Source organism: Lolium rigidum, chromosome 3 (genome assembly GCF_022539505.1).
Source record: "Lolium rigidum isolate FL_2022 chromosome 3, APGP_CSIRO_Lrig_0.1, whole genome shotgun sequence".
In the NCBI taxonomy this organism is placed as follows: Eukaryota; Viridiplantae; Streptophyta; class Magnoliopsida; order Poales; family Poaceae; genus Lolium; species Lolium rigidum.
The window spans coordinates 403,203,136-403,214,609 of record NC_061510.1 but is presented as its reverse complement, the minus strand read 5'-3'; positions in this window follow the sequence as shown (position 1 = coordinate 403,214,609).

Here is an 11,474-nt window from a genome sequence, read left to right as displayed (position 1 = left end):
GTGTGCACTATGTTAGTTCTTGGTTTATTTTGCAAAGATCTATTATGCTCTAAGGTTACTTAAACATGAATATCGAATGTTGTGGAGCTTGTTAACTCCGGCATTGAGGGTTCGTGTAATCCTACGCAACAAATGATGTTCATTATCAAACAAGAGTGTATGTAGCACATATGAGAAGAAGTATTTATTATGCGATCAATGTTGAGAGTGTCCACTAGTGAAAGTATGATCCCTAGGCCTTGTTTCCAATACTGCAAACACCGTTTACTTACTGTTCTGTTGCATATTTACTCGCTACCATATTTTATTCAGATTGCTATTACCACTCATATACATCCATATTACTTGTATTTCACTATCTCTTCGCCGAACTAGTACACCTATACATCTGACAAGTGTATTTGGTGTGTTGGGGACACAAGAGACTTCTTGCTTTGTGATTACGGGGTTGCTTGAGAGGGATATCTTTGACCTCTTCCTCCCCGAGTTCGATAAACCTTGGGTGATCCACTTAAGGGAAACTTGCTCGCTGTTCTACAAACCTCTCGCTCTTGGAGGCCCAACACTATCTACAAGAATAGAAGCACCCGTAGACATCAAGCACTTTTCCGGCGCCGTTGCCGGGGAGGAAAGGTAAAAGGCACTCATACTTCGGTCCCAGTGTAACGAGTACTTTTCTGGCGCCATTGTGTGTGTGCTCGAAGCTATTTCCTTTAGATCCTGCAATTGCATCTTTTTGTTTCTTGTTTTTATTTTCACTAGTTAGGCATAATGGAAAATAACAAAAAAATTGGTGAGCTTTTTAATCTTTTTCCTAATTTAGAATTGTTTGATGCGAAAATTAAAAAACCTATGGAACCTTATTTACATGATAGTAGCAATGTTATTAGTATGAATGCAATTACTGCTAATGCTATGAAGAAGTCTAAGCTTGGGGAAGCTAGTTTACATAAAAATAATCTTTTTTGCTCCTCCGCTTTGGAAGAAATATTTTGCTCGATGATGCTTTATCTCCCATATGCGATAACTCTAATGATGCTTCGATATTTTAAATCCACCTGCTGAAAGTATTCCGTATAAAATACCTATGGAAATTATTGAACGTGTTATGGATAACCGCTATGAAGGGGATGGAACTGTCCATCCTGGGAATCATTTACTGTTTTTGCATGAATTATGCGGGTTATTCAAGTGTGCATGTATCTCTATGGATGAAGTGAAGAAGAAACTATTCTCTATGTCGCTGTCTGGTAAAGCGGCGCATTGGTATAAACTGCTGAAGGACGGGCGCTCTCTTGATTGGAAGGATATTATGCCTCTATTTTATTCTAAGTTCTATCCTCCAAGTGAAATTCACAAAGATCGAAACCATATATATAATTTCTGGCCTCATGATGGAGAGAGTATTGCCCAAGCATGGGAGAGGTTGAAGTCTTTAATGCTCAAATGCCCCAATCATGAGCTTCCAGGTAATATCATCATTGATAATTTCTATGCAAGACTTTCTTTTCAAGATAAGACCTTGCTGGATACTACTTGTTCTGGATCATTCACGCACAACAAAGAAGAGTTTAAAAGGGACCTTCTTGATCAGATTAAGGAGAACGCTGAAGATTGGGAGAATGACAAAGGTAAAGAATCAGGTATAAACTATGATTATGAATGTATTGAAACTTTTATGAATACTGATGAATTTCGAAATATGAGTGCTACCTATGGTCTTGACTCTCAAGTTGTTGCAAATTTTTATAAAGCTTTTGCTTCTCACATTGAATTGCCTAGGAAGAATTTTGATAAGTATCATGAACCTTTTAAAGACGCTTGCATGAAGGATGAAACTCGTTATTAATGATTGCAATGAACATGTTGAAACTTCGAAAATGCTATTTCCTATAAGCATGTTAATTTTTGTGGAATGCATAGACCTTGTGGAATTAATCAAATAGAAGATGAATATTGTATCCATCACAGAAATGAAAAAACTAGAAAGTGGTCTAGAGCTCTAGATGATCTTGGAGAAAAAGTGTGTGCCCTCTATCCTTTTATTTGTGAACTTTGCCATAGAGTTGGTCATTTTAATTTTCAATGCTCCTCCAATGATAATTCGAACCCCATGAGTGCTGCAAATGTGTATTGTGATAATGAAATTATTCCTAATCAGCATGATGAACTTACCTTATTTTTGAAGTGTGAGGAGTTATCAAGAAAATTTTCTTTGTTAAATATTAACGATCTTGATATTGATGATGTCCTACATGGGTGTCTTTCTTATTGCATTAATAATTGCCATACAAATACTTACATACAGAATATTTTAGAAGATGACACCTTGCCAAAATATGATAGGACCGCTGTGTGTTTTCAATTAATTAATGAAAAGGAGGGATCCTCCCAAGTTTCTTCTATTGTTTTTGAAAGTAAACCAGGTTATGCGGACAAGCCACCCTTCAAGCCTCTTCCTCCTAAAGAAGGGAACGAGGAGAAGGAAAAGAAGAAGAAGAAGAAGGGAACGAAGAAGAAGAAGAAGAAGAAGGATAATAAAGAGAAAGAGGCAATGGCATATCCCCGCGTGTATGAGGTAACAATAGGTAACCGTAAGTATGTTGCGCCTAATGATTATTATAATAATGAATCTGAGTACGATGATCTTCCTATGCCCTGTACCCATGTTAGTGATCATGATTTGGATGAGCACATTACCTTTGATATTGGAAATCTCTTTGGTACTGATTATGAAAGTAATGATGATAGCATTATTCATGTCCCCTTAAACGATGATATTGAAAGCTCTAAGCTTGGGGATGTTGTGCTTGAAGATCCTGTATTTGAGACCTCTACTTTTAGTGAAAATGATGATATTACATATTCTGGTTTAGATAATTGCTATAGAGATGTATATGACACATGTTACAATTATCCTTATGAAACTTGTCATAGTTATGATGGGTTTGCCAAAAACCATTCCCTTAGTATGCAACTTGTTTACCATGTTCAAATTCTTGATAATGATCCTGCTCCAATTACTATTAATGAGAAGAGTTTTTCTTATGACAAAAATAATGATACCTTTATACATATGAACCATGATAAGAATGTTTTAAGTGATGGTTATATTGTGGATTTCATCAATGATGCTACTGAAAGTTATTATGAGAGAGGGAAACATGGTTATATTCATCTTAATAATATTAAGTTTCCCCTCTTTATGTTGAGAATCTTGAAGTTACTCGTGTTTTATCCTCTTATGCTTGTCACTTTGTTCTTCATGAATTCATTTGTGTACAAGATTCCTCCGCATAGGAAGCATGTTAGGCTTAAACGTGTTTTGAATTTGCCTCTTGAAGCTCTCTTTTGCTTCAAATACTATTTCTTGCGGGTGCATCACCAAAACTGCTAAGCCCATCTTAATGGCTATAAAGAAAGAACTTCTTGGGAGATAACCCATGTGTTTATTTTGCTACAGTACTTTATTTTATATTTGTGTCTTGGAAGTTGTTTACTACTGTAGCAACCTCTCCTTATCATGTTTTTGTGCCAAGTAAAGTCTCTATGGTAAAGTTGATGCTAGATTTGGATTGCTGCGCAGAAACAGCATTGCTGTCTGTCACGAATCTGGGCCTATTTCTCTGTAGGTAACTCAGAAAATTATGCCAATTTACGTGAGTGATCCTCAGATATGTACGCAACTTTCATTAGTTTTGAGTTTTTCCGTTTGAGCAAGTCTGATGCCATTTTAAAATTCGTCTTTACGGACTGTTCTGTTTTTGACAGATTCTGACTTTTATTTCGCATTGCCGCTTTTGTTAAGTTGAATGAGTTTCTTTGTTCCATTAACTTTCAGAAGTTTTTTGCAATGTCCAGAAGTGTTAAGAATGATTGTGTCACCTCTGAACATGTGAATTATTAATTGTGCACTAACCCTCTAATGAGTTTGCTTGAAGTTTGGTGTGAAGGAAGTTTTCAAGGGTCAAGAGAGGAGTATGATATACTATGATCAAGAGGAGTGAAAGCTCTAAGCTTGGGGATACCCCCGTGGTTCACCCCTGCATATCTCTACTACTTAAAAAGACTAAAGTGTTTCCTTATTCTGCCAATACGTTCGTCGTCCTCATTTTCTGCTAGCTTCTACGTCGCTCCACCAAATTGGGCCAGGCCCATCGCAATGCATCCGGTCCCTCGTTCCATCTTCCAATTCCGATACCCCGACCCGCTCCCCCGCCGCCGCCTCCCATCAACCTCCAGCACCGTGCCACCGTGAGTTCGCCCCCCACGGATCAGATGAGATGCGCGACGGTACATCGCCTGGCTGCTCCCTCCTCCACCTCCTCCTCGGTCGCCATGGCCTCCTCCTCTTCCCAGTACCCTCCCTCAAGTCCCTCCTCGCTGGTCGTCGACATGGAGACAGGGCCGGGCAGCATCACGAGGGAGGGCGACCTCCTCCCGGTGTGCCTCGTCCTCGGGAACGCCATGGGGAGTTCCGTGACTCGGCACCGTCCGCCAGGATCCCCGATGTCGCCGCTGCCGCGGACGTGCCCGGGGAGCTCCGTGACTCCATGGCTTTCTCTGCCCACTCCAAGTGGACCATCTCGAGAAGAAGAAGATCCAGGTGACCCTCCATTCCGCCCCCTCTTTGTGTTCGTGAAATCACAGTCCCGTGGTCGTTAGGCATCTAGATCGGTGAGTGTCTTTGTCAAGGTCATGGTGTTAAGCCACTTGATCTCCTTTTCTTTACCCGAGGTTTAAAGCCCGGCCTCCGGATGGGGAATTGCATGGTTGGTTGGCCGTATCCAACACTTCTTTGTGCATCCGAACTTTCTGTCCATATGTTCACTGAAATTCTTAGTGATTTTTATGTGTAGAAAGGCGGACAAAAGGGTCCGGCCTCCATGAAGCTCCACCGTGGGAACCGAGAGTGGTAGCTTCATGTGCAGGGGCGTCTGGCTGGATTGTTCAACTAGGAGTTAACTGTCAGTGCACATACATTTTACTCAACTTGTATGACATGTCTACCACTTGTATGGCATTTGCATCCGTTTTTGGAAGCACCTACTACCCAAAGATCATGGCACACTGATTTTCGTTTGAAATAAATTCAGCTCTATTCAAGCTTGACAAATGTTGTAGGAATAGCACAACACCAATTGTATTTGAGTACAGAGGTCATGACATACTGATTTTTTGTACTCAGGCTTGACAAATGTTGTAGGAATAGCACAAAAGTGATTGCATCAGGACACACTGAACTTCTGGGAATATATTCGTATCTATAGATTAAAAAATGCATTGCCCTTACGTACAGTTCTTCATGGAAGGAAAGGAGCAATGTACAATCAAATGTGTTGCATGCCAATTATAGTACATATTTGCAAAGTAGGTTGCTATTTAAGGAGCCAAATGCATAACCCGTGAACTTAAAATGAGCCAACCAGTGAACTTTTAGCATAGATTGTTTTGTGCTATTTGTTTGACCTATTTATTGGCCATGCGTATACTGCAAATAGGTCACAGTTTTGTTGGCTAGACACATCCTCTGTTTTTATTTGTTCAGATGGAGGAGGACAGGGCTATCGACATGTAGTGGAGATGCACTTTGATTAGTATCAAGTTGCTTTAGCATCTTAAGGTGACTGCTTATTGTTTCCTATTTAAGTTGCATACCCTGTTTTAAATTTAGGTTCAAGTTGCGTAGCCATTTTAATTAAAATGCTTACTGTGAACATCCCAGGTTACAGGCATCCTTGAGCCCTTTGTTCCTGCCGTGGCCCAGGACCTTGCCTCTTCCTTGATCTTGGCACTTAGGTCTCAGGCGGAGGGCAACGCTCCTTCGAAGACACAAGCGTTGCGATGTTTCCAGATCATCCATGGCACCAACAACATCGCAGTGGCCAGTCCTTTTTGCATCGCCTTGGGATTGTTCTGCTTGGATGCATGCCACCAGTCGACCCGACCAAACAGTTTTCGGCAGAGGGTGGATGCAGGTCATCCGTAGCCAGGACAGGGTCTCGTGCCAGATTTGCCGGGAGAACGGGAAGGTGATGAATACGTGATGGATGGTCTCCATTGCCTGATCACACTTGAGTAATGAAGCCAATGGAGGATTTGAAGTGTGGTAAACCTTTTTTCTAAGATTTTCGTTTGATGTTTGTCATGAACTTTGTGAGCACACTTGGACCTCTAGGTACTAGACTTTTGCTTGTCAGCCTGAATTATTCGTCAATATGCCTATCCTTAGTATTATGTTCAGTTTTATTAGTCAGACTTGGCAGCCAATGCGTAATACGCATTCTGATTTCTGTGTTAGGAAATGTACTTAAGTTCAACCAAAGCTGATGGGTATTTACGGTGGATGGCAATGAGTCGTAAACTTTGATAAATTTCAGTGAAACAATCTCGATCTGATTTATGGTTCAGTTTAGCACTTACCTACACTCCTTGATTAAGCAACTAATGAAAGACCCCATTTACTTACCAACAATACCATGACAGTTTTAGAGAGGAGTTCTCATAGGGCTGGTTAGACCAACACATATGTATATTTACTTTAGGTAGTGTTTAACCCACCTCTCTCTCTCTCTAATTGTGATATGAACGTGCTGAAATAATATAACCCGTATTTTAGAATTTACCTAGAATCCTGAAACAAGTGTGTTTGCATGTGTGAGCATGTATGCATAATAAAATAGAGTCTGTGAAGAACACTAACAAATATTCTGGAATCTCTAATGAGCAATAGAACCTGTACTAATAGCTTCCTTTCCTTATTCAAGATCTGCTCCTCTCTCATCCAACACACCTCATAACATATATGCAAGCATGGTATCAATTTTATTCAGGGAAGGTTGCTGGAAGATGCACAAATCCAATTGTGGTGGTGATCTCCTAATTCATGCATCAAATTACAGTTTATGGAGTAAACGGAAGATTACCATATAAGCAAGCTGGGTACCAATTCGTCCAAATTTATTTTTTCTTTTGCCTTCTCTTTATATCCTTAGTTCCTCCCCTGGTTGGCTGCTTGCTCGACCATCCACTCTAGGAGGCGACCGGAATCAACAAGAATGGGCGGAGAACATGATGGGCATGCGAGTCATCGTACCAGCGGTGTGGAGTCAGGGAAGGCACAGCTTGTCGGGATCTAGAGATGGAGCAGGAGGGGGTGCAGGACCTCGCCGGGGTGGTGGGGAGACATAGGAGGGGGTGCAGGACCACGATGGGGTGATGGGGAGGCAGGTGAGGGTGCGCCAGGCATCGCCGGGGTGATGGGGAGGAAGGTAAGGGGCGCCGGACCTTGCCTGGGCGGTGAGAGGCAGGTGCGGGGGCATGGGCCCTCACCGTCGGCTGTGTAATTTAGTCAAGAACACCACATCCAGCAATCTCGCAGTCAAATGTAAGTACTTCCTTTTCCTGTGATTTTTTCTCTCACAGTAAACATTTGGGAGGGAGCATTTGGCCAGTGTGATTTCATATTTCGATAACACATAAACAACCTTGTTTGACTGCCAATCTATCTTGGCAGATACACGAAGTATTGGAATATCTATATGGCTATAGTGGAACATTAAAGCTCGACCTGAAGTGAATTTATTTGCCATGCTTAATTAACTCCATGTCATATCTTGCTAAGAAAAGCATCTGGCAATGCGAGGGCATCGAGTTCATTGCCTTCTGTCTCCTCATGGTCCAAAAATTCAATGCCCGTATGTTTTTGTTTCTACGAAAATCATGTGTCATCTGAATCTTTGGTGGCACAATATTCTCTCAATTTTGAGTGCATACCAATTTTTCCTTATAGTTTATCTGCTTCTGCAATGTAGGCTTGGTTAGCACGTATGCAAACAATTATTGCTAGCAACCTGATGTATGATCGAAATCTCTTCTGAAAGTTCTCTTGTTTTAAAAGCTATTTGACTGAAATGAAGTCAACAAATGGAGCAGTTGTATCATTCGCAATAGCAATCTAATTTTCCACTCAAAAGAATCAAACTAGAATGAACCAAACAGACTGAAGAATTGAGATGTCCTTTGAGATCAACGTGGCGGCAGCGACGCACTCATCGTCCAAGCGCGGTGCATGTGACGAAAGTCCCTCTTGTTGACAGGCAAGTAACCCGCTGAATTTCACTTTCGTATTCTACGGCCTTTTGATCGAGCTTGTCAGAAACACACATCAAATCGACTTGAAATAGAGTATATGAACTCTGTTATGCTTGAGGCTTCAGATCCAAAAATATTTGCTTTCAATCTATGTATATTGCATCAGAGAGGAAGTTGTGGGGAACATATGTGGAATTGATGTGCTTAATTAACTCAAAAGTTTCTTGATCTTTTTAGATGAAATCTTCATGGTTTCGTGGTGAGATTTCAGTGAAGATTTTCATGTACGAAAATGTTGGTGAACTTGACGATTAGTGCTATTTCTTATGCATCATGGTATAGAATATTAATATCATTATTGTGGATTTTGCAGAATATAGCATGTTAAGCTCGATGAAGACTTGAAGCGGTGATAACTAAGCTGTGATGGACCAAATTAGTTAGAAGTTGGTTTTCTTGATCACTTCAACATATAGGTGACATCTACATTTCTTTTCATCTGAATTTCTTTGAAATTTGTTTATTGAATGCAAATTTGATCAAACTGATTAGAAGTTTAGCTGGCAGTTGGGCTGGAGCAGATGGATTTGGCATGCAAAGCTGTCTATCTTTCTTTCCATATGGAGTATTTGTGTTTGCTGGAAGTAGTGTTCTCATGGTCCATCTCAACAGAAGGTTAAATTTATGCGTGAGTATGCACTGCTGTAGACGCGTTTAATATATGAAGCTTAAGTAATAGTTCAGGTTGAGCCGTTGAGCTGATTGTGTGCTTTTTTCTGCCTCCCTCTTAAGATGAAATATGCTATGATTTTGAACATTTAGTTGCAGTTTGGTAGTGCAATGTCAATGCTTATGTGAAAAAAGCTATTGGTTATTTAGCATGTCCTTAGCATTTTGATGAAATAGGGTATTTTACTTAATCAAGTCTTCGTTTTAAAATTTAATGTGGGAGGTATAGTATTTTTTATTAATTATTTTTTACAGTGTATAAAGAAGGGGAACTATAAATATGGAAGATTTGAACACTATAAATGGGAAAAAGGGTAAAAAGAGACAGAAATAACATGTTCAAGGACGATAGGAAAAAGGATGTTGTATATGTGGAGTATTATGTTTAGTGTGGAGTATTCAGAAATTATAAATAGGGATATTTGAACACATAAATAGTAAACTATGAGTGCTTGTCCTTGAATATCTCAACAAAATCAAATCGCTTCTGTTAATGTTTTGTTTTCCCGTGGCAACGCACGGGCATTTGTACTAGTATTCTAAGAAGACTCAAGCGTCTAAGCTTGGGGATGCCCAAGGCATCCCCTTCTTCATCGACAAAGTATCAGGTTCCTTCTCTTGAAACTATATTTTTATTCGGTCACATCTTATGTACTTTACTTGGAGCGTCTGTATGTTTTTGTTTTTGTTTGAATAAATGATTGTTTGGGAGAGAGACACGCTCCGCTGGTTCGTATGAACACATGTGTTCTTAGCTTTTAATTTTCATGGCGAAGGTTGAAACTGCTTCGTTAATTGTTATATGGTTGGAAATGGGAAATGCTACATGTAGTAATTGGTATAATGTCTTGAATAATGTGATACTTGGCAATTGCTGTGCTCATATAGATCTTGTTTAACCTCTTGCATCATGTACCTTGTACCCATTAATGAATAATTACATAGAGCTTGTTAAAATTTGGTTTGCATGATTGGTCTCTCTAAGTCTAGATATTTTCTGGTTGAGGTGTTTGAACAACAAGGAGACTATGTAAAGTCTTATAATGCTTACAATATGTTCATATGTGAGTCTTGCTGCACCATTTTATACTTGAGTTTGCTTCAAATAACCTTGCTAGCCTAAACCTTGCATAGAGAGGAAATACTTCTCATGCATCCAAATACTTGAGCCAATATTCATGCCATTTGTGTCCACTATACCTACCTACTACATGGTATTTCTCCGCCATTCCAAATTAAATTGCTTGAGTGCTACCTTTAAACAATTCAAAAGTTATTACCTCTTATTGGTGTCAATGTTTTATAGCTCATGAGGAAGTATGTGGTGTTTATCTTTCAATCTTGTTGGGCAACTTTCACCAATGGACTAGTGGCTTCATCCGCTTATCCAATAATTTTGCAAAAAGAGCCGGCAATGGGATTCCCGAGTCCCAAATTAATTAACAAAAATAGACACTCCTCCATGGTATGTGATTGTTGGACGGCACCCGAAGGATTCGGTTAGCCATGGCTTGAGAAAGCAAAGGTGGGGAGGAGTGTCATCTAAATAAAACTAAAATAAAAAGGCACTCCTTCACGGTATGAGATTGTTGGCAGGCACCCGAGGATTCGGTTAGCCATGGTTTGTGAAAGAAAGGTTGGAAGGAGTGCCACCCAAAAATAAAATAAAATGGGAGCCGCTCTTTGAAGGTTTGTCTGGCAAGGGGGTTAGAGTGCCCACTACCATTCGTTGACAACAACAAACGCCTCTCAAAACTTTACTTTTATGCTCTCTACATGTTTTCAAAATCAAAGCTCTAGCACAAATATAGCAATCGATGCTTTCCTCTTTGAAGGGCCATTCTTTTACTTTATTGTTGAGTCAGTTTACCTATTCTTTCTATCTTAGAAGCAAACACTTGTGTAAATTGTGTGCATTTATTCTTACATGTTTACCTATTGCACTTGTTATATTACTTTGTGTTGACAATTATCCATGAGATATACATGTTAAAGTTGAAAGCAACCGCTGAAACTTATATCTTTCTTTGTGTTGTTTCAAAGCTTTCTACTAAGAATTTATTGCTTATGAGTTAACTCTTATGCAAGACTTATTGATGCTTGTCTTGAAAGTATTATTCATGAAAAGTCTTTGTTATATGATTCATTTGTTTACTCATTATCTTCATCATTGCTTCGAATCTCTGCATTCATCTCATGTGCTTTACAATGGTATGATCAAGGTTATGATGGCATGTCACTTAAGAAATTATCATTGTTATCGTTTACCTACTCGAGGGCGAGTAGGAACTAAGCTTGGGGATGCTTGATACGTCTCAAACGTATCTATAATTTCTTATGTTCCATGCTACTTTATTGATGATACCTACATGTTTTATACACATTATATGTCATTATTATGCGTTTTCCGGAACTAACCTATTGACGAGATGCCGAAGGGCCGCTTGTCGTTTTTCGTTGTTTTTGGTTTCAGAAATCCTAGAAAGGAAATATTCTCGGAATCGGACGAAATAAAGACCCAACATCCTATTTTTCCCGGACGCTTCCGAGCACCGAAGAAGGGCCAGAGGGGAGCCAGGAGGGCCCCACCCCACAGGGCGGCGCGGCCAAGGGGGTGGGCGCGCCCCCCTATGGTGTGGGCACCCCGTGGC